The sequence below is a fragment of the Myotis daubentonii genome, chromosome 5 (genome assembly GCF_963259705.1).
Source record: "Myotis daubentonii chromosome 5, mMyoDau2.1, whole genome shotgun sequence".
NCBI classification, from domain to species: domain Eukaryota; kingdom Metazoa; phylum Chordata; class Mammalia; order Chiroptera; family Vespertilionidae; genus Myotis; species Myotis daubentonii.
Genome location: NC_081844.1, coordinates 76407627 through 76419482, shown reverse-complemented (window position 1 = coordinate 76419482; position 11856 = coordinate 76407627). Strand labels below are relative to the sequence as shown.

General features: G+C 42.7%; 1 long non-coding RNA gene across 1 annotated transcript; it reads left to right on the top strand.

Annotated features, from left to right (window-relative positions):
* LOC132235631 (uncharacterized) lies at nucleotides 1–11045 on the top strand. Its single transcript, XR_009453065.1, has 3 exons — nucleotides 1–255; nucleotides 4034–4151; nucleotides 10932–11045. It is a non-coding gene; the product is annotated as an uncharacterized LOC132235631 (long non-coding RNA).
* The last annotated feature ends 811 nt before the right edge of the window (nucleotides 11046–11856 follow it).

Sequence of the window (11856 nt, the reverse complement as noted above, 5' to 3'; positions counted from 1 at the left end):
CGCACCTGGGGCTCAGCCCGAGGTCCCAGCGCGCGGAGCCCTGGCGCGGGTTCTGAAGGCGGCGGACTGCTGGCCGCTGTGTCCGAGCCCAGCTCGCGGGCCCTGAGCGGAGCCGGGGGGAAGGGGACGCGCTGGCGAGCGGGCGGCGGGGTTCGATTCTCGCCCCCACCTCGCAACTCGTCGCCTGGGCAGACGGGGGCCTGGGTCTGGCCCAGGGTCTCCCTGTGCTTAGCTGCTCTGACACCACCCAGCCATGTAAGAGGGACCGGGATTTTTTCGAACCGGAACCGTTAACTACCCCAAAGGAGAGGCTGGGAGCAATGACTTTGAATTCTGTTTCAAGTGACCTTTCCATGTTTTGGTCTCTAACAAGCCCTTTTGTTGTCCTTTAACGTGTGCGAACGAAAGTAAAATTTTAACATCAAGATTATTGATGATCCCAGGCTAGGATTAAATAGTCTTCCTAGATTAATTGTTTACGCACAGGCTTAACTCTGGAGTTGACTAGCAATGAAAAAAAAAAAAAAAAAAAAAAGCAACTGGGTGATTCTAAAGGTTCCCTGTACAATAGAATAAGTGTGGTCGGCAGTTAGCCAGCCAAAAGCAGAGCGAGGAGAATGGGCCAGGTGCAGAAGGTCACCAGGACGAAAGCCCTGGTTCCCTGGCAAAGGACAATTGTTGAGTGGTGCCTGCAGGGTTGGGGAGCTGGGTGCCTGCAGGATTGGGGTGCCAGGTGCCTGCAGGATGGCCCAAAACAGCCCAGGCTAGCACTGACACCTCTAACTCTTGGCTTGGAGCGTATTTATCTCTTGTAGATGGGGAACCAGTCCCCAGTGCCTGGAGGTACCTTTTAGGGTGCATATTTGCCAACTGGGAGACATTTGACCCTGAGTCCCTTGAGTTCTTTTGCAACATAACCTAGCCTCACTATGAAATGGGCAATGGAAGGACTTGGCCACTTCATGGCACCATTAAGTTTAATACTATCCTAGAGTTAGACCTGTTTTGCTGTTCCAAAGGGAAGTGGATGGAGGATGAGGCCTCCTCGGATCAATGCGTCTTTTCCATACAGCCAAGTCTTTATGGCTCTCAGAAATTGTTAGGGACAAGAATAGAATATCGGGGACTAGGTATGGTTGTTGCAGAAGACCGGGTTAAAAACCAAGCCACGCTTCCAGAAAGGGAGTTACATTTTATTAATAAATTCTGCACAGGCCCAGACAAAAATGTGTCTTTCAAATTCTGGGCCCCCCAACATGGAGGAAACTTCTCTATTTATACCTTTTCCAGTCCTTTGTCTCCCAAATTTGGAATGAAACTTCCGGGCCTTCTGAGAAAGAGGGCCTACGTGCTGAGAAGGGGTCATGAGACCATATCTCAAGGCCTGGCCTGGTGTCAGCACGGACAACACTGGGGCATAGTTTACGGCCTCTTTGGAATGGGAGTAGTCTTATTTTCCTTATTATTTAAGACAAAAGCCAGAATAGCAGGGTTAAAATTTCAAACAGCAGTTCTTATATAAGATGGATGCTTCATGGTTAAGGGAAGTACTAATTTAATCAGGCTCTGTTAACCATGATTGCCATGTGTTGGTTAAAGGACATTATATTTTTAATATTTCCTACAACTTTTGTGACATTATACTATGTTAGTACAGTTTGGGTAATATATTTAAAATCTTTTTTTCTTGAAATATTAATACTTATTGTATATTAAATTATATTTAAAATAGTTTTCCTTGCAATATTAATGTTTATTGCATGTAACATTATTATATTTAAAATAGTTTTTCTTGAAAAAAAAAAAAAAAAAGGACATTCTAACTTGGCTGGGAGTTGTATGCCCCCGGGATCTGGGAGTCATCCTGGGACCTGGAAGTCGACCTTGGAATGTGGTCAATTCTCATTCAAGAACTTCCTCTTATCATGGAAAGATGAACAACCTTGTTGCCCAAACAATGAAGTCCCACCCCAGCCTGTAATCCCTACCTCCCCATGTAATCTGTGTCCTACTTTTGACTTTAAAAAAAAAATTTTTATTGATTTCAGAGAGGAAGGGAGAAGGAGAGGGAAAGATAGAAACATCAATGATGAGAATCATTGATTGGTTGCCTCCTGCACACCCCCTACTGGGGATTGAGCCCACAACCTGGGCATGTGCCTGCTGGGAGCTGGCCCATCCTTGCTGTTTCAAGGGACCTGGCATATATGGCATACTGTTCTTAATATGTTTGCTCACCTTCTTGGCACTATGTGTTTTAACCAAGGTCACCTCTCTGAGAAAGGTGGTTTCCCCAGGTGGGGATTTTCCCCTGAAGTTAGGGAGGGAATAAAACCCCTTAACTAAGTGCCAGGCGGGTAATTAATCACTGTAACTACGAACAATCATGCTTAAGCTACATAATCTTTACTCCCTGGAATGGAGATAAGAAATGCCCTAACCTTTGGAATAGAGATTGATAGGATTGGAATCAACTGGTATAAATACAGATGTAACAAGACAACAGGACACAGAACCTAGACACAGAACCTAGACACAGAACCTACACAGAACCTAGAGACAGAACCTAGTGAGAGAACATGGCAAAAGATCCTGGACAGAAACTGGCCACAGAACCTAGAGACAGAACCTAGTGAGAGAACCTGGCTGAAGAACCTAGGGACAGAACCTGGCTACAGAACCTGGATAGAACATGGCAAAAGAACCTGACTAGAACCTGGTGACTGAACCTGGCAAAAGATCCTGGACAGAACCTGGCTACAGAACCTGGCAGGAGAACCTGGACAGAACCTGGCGACAGAACCTGGCTGGAAAACCTAGCGAGAGAACATGGCGACAGAACCTGGAGAACCTAGCAAGAGAACATGGACACAGAACCTGGCTGGAGATCCTAACCAGAACTTTGCTGGAGATCCTGAACAGAACTTGGCTGGAGATCCAGACCAGAACTTGGCTGGAGATACTGGCCAGAGATCCTGGCTAGGCTGCTGATCAACTGAACGCTGTCTCCGTGTCATTCCTTCTTCGCCGACTCCGTCCACACCTTTGGGGACCCCTGGACCTGCTGGGGTTGGACCCCAGCATGTGACCTTGACCGGGAATCCAGCTGTGACCTCCTGGTTCATAGGTCGATGCTCAACCACCAAGCCACACCAGTCGGGCAAGAGACATTTTTTAAAGCAATTTGGCAAATTATATATTTTTCTCCCTACCTGATCCCTCCAAAATTAGGCAGTTTTTAATGAGTGAGCCATGGCAGTAGGTTTCTTTGCATGAATTCAATAAGGCCAGTTTCCAATTCTGGTTTTATTAACCAAGATCTTGACTAGAATGTCATATTGGAAAGAAAGACACATGCCTGGACACTGGATGTCACCAAAAGCCTTAAAGAATGAAGATTGACTTCAAAGCCAATAACATTGTAATCCACCCACTATTTTGACATTGTTTCTGTAAAATGCTGACTCTGACTAATATGTGGTTTGTAGATAAAAAGCATCCTATATAATAAAAGGGTAATATGCAAATTGACCCTAACAGCAGAACGACTGGGAATGACTGGTCACTATGACACACACTGACCACCAGGGAGTAGACGCTCAATGCAGGAGCTGCCCCCTGGTGGTCAGTGCACTCCCACAGAGGGAGCTGTGCTCAGCCACAAGCCAGGCTGACGGCTGCTAGCACAGTGGTGGTGGCAGGAGCCTCTCCTGCCTCCTCAGCAGCATTAAGGATTTCTGACTGCAGCTTAGGCCTGCTCCCCACTGGCAAATGGACATCCCCCGAGGGCTCCTGGGCTGCCAGAGGGATGGCTGACTGCCAGCTTAGGCCCGATCCCCGGGGAGTGGGCCTAAGCCAGCAGGTGGACATCCCTGAGGGATCCCAGATTGCAAGAGGGCACAGGCCAGGCTGAGGGACCCACCCCCCCTCCAAGTGCACAAATTTTTGTGCACCGGGCCTCTAGTATTTGTATAAGAATCCTAGGAACTAACTTCAGAACATACACTCTGACCTTCAGTCATCCAAACTCTAGGAGAATTGCTGACCTTCAACCATAAAACCAGGATGACAAAGAACTAGGATGACCCACACTGGACCAACACTTGACCAGTTTCAAGATCCATATCGGAATGGACTGTGCTGGACTGCAGGTAGAGAACTTTTCAACTCCCTCCCCTTGATTATTCTGTTCTGCTTTGCCTCTCCCTCCTTGTAAAAACCTCTGCCTACACTGAGATGTTGAGATGGGCTTTGTGACACGAGTCCTCCATTTCCTCTTTCTTTTTTCACCAACATCTGTCTAATAATGAGTTTGTTTTTTGTGGTGACATGCAACAGAACTTGAGTTCTGGTTACAGTTTTGGCAAGCCAGCCAGGAGTGAGCAGGAGTCCCTCCCCCCACACCCAGTAAGCCCCTGGACTTTGGAAGGAGTTCCCCAGGCTGCCTGTGGCTGACTGACTCCCTGATAAAAAGTAAGGGTGATTTTAGGAGAAAAATTGTATTTCAATGGAATCTATAATACAACCCTATATAATAAAAGGTTAATATGCAAACTGTCCCCTTGATCGGGAGTCTCATCAAGAGGCAGGGCTGGCCAGTCGCCCTCCCCTACCTACTCTTCAACCCCTCTCCCCCCATCAGGGGTGGGGCTGGCTGGACCCTACCTGTGCATGAATTCATTCACCAGGCTTCTAGTTATAAACATTAGGCTCTGGTTCAGTATATTGTCTATAATATTGTATTTCTCACCTATGAACTAGACTGGATCCTGAATTTTTCTAGTTTCCTGAAATACTTCGGCTATAACTTCCTAACTTTCATGGAAATGGAAGAAAAATTGACAGTGGGGACCTGTAACAGTGGAAAATTGTAACCCACCCCACATTCTCTTGCCACTGTTTCTGTGAAATGCTGACTCTGACTAATATGTAGCTTGTAGATAAACAGCATGTTTGTATAACAATCCTAGGAACTGCCCTAGCCAGTTTGGCTCAGTGGATAGAGTGTCAGCCCACAGACACTCTGTATCCAGGTTTGATTCTATTCAAGGGTATGTACCTTGGTTGCAGGCTCCATCCTCAACCCAGGTCAGGGATCATGTGGGAGGCAACACATCAATGTGTGTCTCTCACAACAATGTTTCTCTATCTCCCCCTCCCTTCCACTCTCTCTAAAAAAATCAATGGAAAAATATCCTGGGGTGAGGATTAGCAAAACAAACAAACAAACAAACAAACAAAATCCTAGGAACTAACTTCAGAAGATACAGACTTTGACCTTCAGTCATCCCAGTTCTAGGAGAATTGCTGACCATAAAATCAAGATAACCAAGACCAGGATGACCCACACTGGATTGTCACTTGACCAGTTTCAAGATCTTTAATGGAATGGACCATGCTGGACTGCACGTAGACAACTTTTCAACTCCCTCCCCTTGATTATTTTGTTCTGCTTTGCCTCTTCCCTTCTTGTAAAAACCTCTGCCTGCACTGAGATGTTGAGATGGGCTTTGTGACAAGCATTCCCCATCTCCTCAGGTGACCAGCACTTGAATAAAACCTCTTTCCTTTTTTCACCTGCATCTGTCCAATGAGTTTGGTTTTTGTGCAGCAGGCAGCAGAACTTGGGTTCTGGTTACATACAGGTATTGCAGGCAAACGTGATGGCCATTAGAGCTCAATCATGAGATTCCATCAAAGCAGATTTAAGAGAGCCTATACAGCCCAGCTGTGGTGTGGGAAATAGAACTAAACGTGCATTTTAAAATGTAGTCTATTGGTGCCCTAGCCAGTTTGCTTGGTGGTTAGAGCATCGACCTGTGGACTGAAGGGTTTCAGGTTCAATTCTGGTCAAGGGCACGTACCTGAATCCCTGGCATCTGTCAGGGCGTGTTCAGGAGGTAACCAGTCAATGTGTCTCTCACATCGATGTTTCTCTCTCTCTGTCTCTCCCTCTGCTTTCCACTTTCTCTGAAATTCAGTGGAAAAAAATAGCCTCAGGTGAGGATAAAAACACAACAAGTAGCCTATTGGGTGAACACTTCAATAGTGATTACATTCTAAGTTGAAAATAAGAGAATGAGAAGGTAATGTTAATGTAAGAAACATTCAAACCTGTGATAAATTTTTGTGCGTTTATTTGAGCCAAACTGTCGACAATTGCCAGGAAGCAGAATCTCAACAGATTGAGATAATGCTTGGGAGAATGGCAGTTTTGACATGACTACCCATCATAAACTTATTTTAGTAAAAGAAGTTAAATTTCAGACCATCTTTGCAGTTACTTTAGGTCTTTGAATTTGCAAGGCAGCCATGCAGGCCTTCCCTGAGCTAGTCATGTTAGCATGTGGCCCCTTTTCGTTCACACTAACCTTGCCAACATTTTACACAAGGAAATATTAACATTTCCATAAAGCATAGTCATTTTTTTTTACATTAGGATAAAAATTAACATAGGTGTTGGTCATTTCATTTGCATTTACTATTCAGTATTCCTGCTTCCTGAAGATGACTTGCTATGCCTTCAGAAATGTACTTAATTCCTTTTAACGTCTTATTTCAAGTTAACAGTCCTTTTCTGGAACTAACTGAAAAGGAAAACCAAGCATCTTAATCATAAATTAGTTTCTTATATTGACTCTCAAAATTGTTTTAATATTTCAAAATAAATGAAAGCTCCTATGAGAAGAATGCCTGTGTACAAATTGAGGATTGGAGTGAGGAAATATTGTCAATCTGCTAAATTACTAATATCAAATGGGGTAAGGCATTAGGCAATGAGTCTATTCGTGTTCTAATAGCCTGGAAACTTAAAACGTTTTGAATTTTTCAGTCCTGAGCCAATGCCTAGATATACAGCTGGACATATAACAGACCTTCAGATACCCCTCTGATTACGCACCGAAGGACTCCTATTCAGACCATCTGGCATCCATTATCCTGACCACCTGACACCTGACTGATAACTGCCCTGGACCAGTCCTGGATCAACCAGTAATTCTCAATAATGTACTTTTTACTATAAAAACTTTTAACTTTCCTTTCTTCTTTGGAGAGCTACTGGGATTTTTTGCCTAGCTGTATTCCCATTTGCAAATTCTAAGACTTTTGAATAAACATCATTTATTTCTAGCCGAAGCCCCCAGACTCTTTGAGTCACTTTGACAAGACCAAACAAATTGAAAAAAAAATATTTTAGGCACTATCAGTTGTGTGTCAGAAAACACTCCTGAAAGGGCCTGAAAATAATTCAATAGGCTACCAAAGAAGAAGCAGATCTTAAGGGGAAAAAACCATTTGTCGTAATAGATGTCTTGTCCACATGTACAAAACAAAAACTATCTTGGAAGGTGCCTTCCAGTTCTTGGTGGGACAGTAATTACCACGTATCTGAATGTTAGTATTATTTAAATTACACCTTTTAGAAGAGAGCTTGAATTCTGTATCTGAGAAAACCAGTTACCTGAGGCCCTTTAACCCTCAGATTCTGAATTAGGTTGTTTTCTCTTATATATACTTTATATATATATATATACTTTATATATATATATACTTTATATATATATATACTTATATATACTTATATATACTTTATATATATACATATACATATGTGTGCGTATATATATATATATATATATATATATATACACACATACATACATATACTGTATATATAAGAGAAAAAAAACATATATGACAGAGCAGATTCAGGATTAGAACCCTAAATTAAAAGGATTAAAACTCTAGCAGATGTGGTAGCTTTTCTCCAAGATGATCCCTGCCTTCTGGTATTCATACACTTGTCCCTCCTACATTGTACCAGGATTGGTGACCAATAGCATATAGCAGAAGTGATGTTTTGTCACTTCAGTGATCATATTTTTAAAATACATTTTTATTGATTTCAGAGAGTAAGGGAGAGGTAGAGAGATATAGAAATATCAATGATGAGAGAGAATCATTGATTGGCTGCCTCCTGCACACCTCACACTGGGGATTGAGCCTGCAAACCCAACATGTGCCCTGGTCGGGAATTGAACTGTGACCTCGTGGTTCATAGGCCGATGCTCAACCACTGAGCAACACCAGCTGGGCTCAGTGATTATATTTTAAAAGATTTCCATCATGAATGCACCCTCCTCCTCTCTCTTTTTCTGGGAGAAACAAGCTGCCATGTAGTAAGAGGTGTAGGCAGTGGCAAGAAATAAAGAATTCTGCCAGCAGCCAATGAGGAACTGAGGCCCTTTGACCCTCAAGTGAGCGAGATTGTGACCACTTCAGCATCAGCTGAGTCTTTAGATGACTGCAGCCCCAGCCAATAGCTTGACTGCAACCTCATGAGAGACCTTGAGCCAGAACTACCCAGCTAAGAGGCTCCCACATTCCTGACCCTCAGAATTTGTGAGAGATAATATGTTTGTTGTTTTAAGCTGTTAAATTTGGGGGTAATTTTTTATGCAGCATTACATCACTAATATACAAATTATTAAACATTATGGAATTAATATTAGCTATAATCATTAGTTTTATTTTGATTATTGACCCTAAAGAAAAGCACCTTACGAGCTAAGCATCCTCCATAGTTTTGGACAAGTCTGAAGGTTATGTGACTAACTTGCCTGAGGAAGAGGAAACTTGCAAAGAAGTCCAGACTAAGTCCAATATTATAGCTTCAGCATCCGAGTGGAGGAGGATGCAGAGTCGCGTCTATCTAGTTTCTGCTGTTGATCTCACAGATTTTATGGAAAGGGAACCTTGAGCAAAATCTGAAGTAGCTATTTTTGCTAAAATCTCTGTGAGACATTATTTGCCTTGGTCCCATAACATCAGAGTATGACCCAAAAGTGGAGGAACAGGAGTCTATCCACCTCATCAGACCACATTTGCAGTGGCATGTCATCGCCCATGCATATCAGCAACTGGGGCACAGCAGAGCAGCTGCAGCTGAGCTTGGCACTGCAGGCCTTCATCTTCAGTGGGTATGCAGCACTTTTGTGCTCTTTTCCAGGTGTCTACTACAGACACATCTCAAAAAAAAAAAAAAAAAGAATTAACAGAAAAGTCTGTATTCATGAGCCCAGCTGTGGTCTGGAGGTTTGGCTTTGAGGGAGATTGGAGGTGCACAAACAGAAGGGCCAGAGAAATCACATTTGTGCTGTTACAGGATCCTGCATTGTAACTCCAGTCTGTTTTGACCTGGACACATAGGTAACTAACCATGAGGAGAATGGGCCTTGAAACATTCTCCAGACAAGAAAAGTTAGATAAGAAATCATCTGAACAGTTTTTTAAGGATGTAGATGTCCAGACCTTGACTTTGAATGAGTGTAATTTCCAATGTGAAATCCACAATTTGGCTTAAGAGATACAGGAAAGTTTTAAAATTCCATATAAATAATTACACATTGCTTCCAACTTTGCTACCTACACATTGCAGTAGGAATACAAACTTGCTCCCTTCAAGGCAATACCTGCATAAAATGAGATGTGAAATACGCTGCTTGCATCATAAAGACTAGTTATCAACCTCTGGATGGAAAAGACATTGGTGATGGCTAATATTAGAAATACAAGTTTTCCTAAAAGTGTTTTATGTATGCATATGACATAGAAAGAAAATTGTTTTTTTGTTTTGTTTTGCTCATTGATTTCAGAGAGGAAGGGAGAGGGAGAGGGACAGAAACATCCATGATGAGAGAGAAACATTGATCGGCTGCCTCCTGCACGCCCCCTACTGGGGATTGAGCCTGCGACCTGGGCATGTGCCCTTGACCAGAATTGAACCCTGGACCCTTCAGTCTACAGGCCAATGTTCTATCCACTGAGTCAAATCAGCTAGGGTGAAAATTGGGTTATTAATGTTGTTTACTTATTCATTCATTCAAACAAATATTTGCTGAATTCATTCATTCAGCAAATATTTAAACAGGCTGTTATTTGCCCAACACTGTTCTGGGTTCTAGGAATTGAGGAAAGAGACAAGATACCTATTCTCTTGAAGCTCACATTTTATTTTACTTTTTATTTTTTAGGTCCATTTTATTTATTTTTTTACATTTTTTATTGATTTTTAAAAAATATATATTTTATTGATTTTTTACAGAGAGGAAGGGAGAGAGATAGAAAGCTAGAAACATCGATGAGCGAGAAGCATCGATCAGCCGCCTCCTGCACATCTCCCACTGGGGATATGCCCGCAGCCCAGGTACATGCCCTTGACCCCTGCACATCTCCTACTGGGGATATGCCCGCAACCCAGGTACATGCCCCTGACCGGAATCGAACCTGGGACCCTTCAGTCCGCAGGCCGACGCTCTATCCACTGAGCCAAACCGGCTTTGGCCATTTTTTATTGATTAAGTTATTACATATGTGTCCTTATCCTCACGCTATCCACCATCTCCACCCCCACTCATGCCCTCATCCCCCTGTTGTCTGTGTCCATTGGTTAGGCCTATATGCTTGCATATAAGTCCTTTGGCTGATCTCTCCCCCTTACCCACACCCTCCCCTACCTTCCCTCTGAGGTTTGATGGTCTGATCGATGTGAAGCTCACATTTTAATTGGGGGATGAGGAAGATGACAATAAACTTGAAAAAAATAAATACAAATTTCAAATACAGGTATAGCATGGAATTATGGCAGGTTCAGTTCAAAGACCATCTCAATAAAACAAGTATTGCAATAAAGCAAGTCATAATCTTTTTGCTGGTAGAGGGTCCTGCCTTCATTTGTATGTATAAACACACACACACACACACACACACACACACAACACACAACATCGGTGAAGCTCAATAAACAGAGGTATGCCTGTGGTTGTAGGGGCCAAGAAAAAAGAATGGTAAAAAAGGATGATGGTATAAAGAGTGACAGTCAGGGGGTGGCTACTATAGACTAAATGATGAGTGAATACTTTTTTAAAAAGGTGATATCTGAGCTGAGCTGCAAGGAATGAGAAGAAACCTGTCATGTGAAGATCTGGGAAGAGAGTGTGCCAAGCAGAGGAACAGCAAGTACAGATTGTGAGGTAAGGTCATGCGCTTCGAGCTACCGAGGGAAGACCAGCATGACCAGAACATAGTGATCAAAGAGAGTACTGGGACATAAGGGCAGAGACATTGGCAGGAGGCCAGTTTATATGGAGACCAGAGCATCTAGTAGTGCCTTGTGGACAGTGGCAAGGAGTTTGAATTTTATAGGTGCAGTGAGAAACGATCAGAGTAGGTTCAAGCAGAGAAAGGGTAAGGTGTGATTTCTATAATAAAAGAAGCACTTTGGCTGCTATGTGGAGAATTATGAAAACAGATTGATGTGTTAGAAAGTGATTGCAGCATCTCAGGCAAGAGCATATAATGGCCTGAAGTAGAGTGTATCTGTGAAAGAGATAAATGGATGAATTCAGAATACATTTTGGAAGCAAAAGGTAAATGACTTACTGTTGGGTAAGGGAAGGAAATTAAGGATGACTCCTGGATTTTTGGACTAAACAACTTGGAGGAAATTGGGTGGAGTGGAGGTTTGGGAAGTTAAAATTTTTCTTTAATTAAACATTATTATTGTGGTAAAAGACACATAGTGTGAAATTTATCATCTTAACAAGTGTACAGTTCAGGGGCATTAAGTATATTTGCATTGTTGTACAATCATCACCACCATCTAGAACTCTTCATCTTGCACAACTGAAACTCTGTACCCATTGAACAATAATAACTGCTCATTTTTCATCTTCTCCCAGCCCCTAGCAATCATCCTTCTGTTTTCTGTTTCAATGAATTTTATCACTCTAGGTACCTTTATATAACTGGGATCATACAGTACTTGTCCTTTTGTGATTGGTTTATTTCACAGCA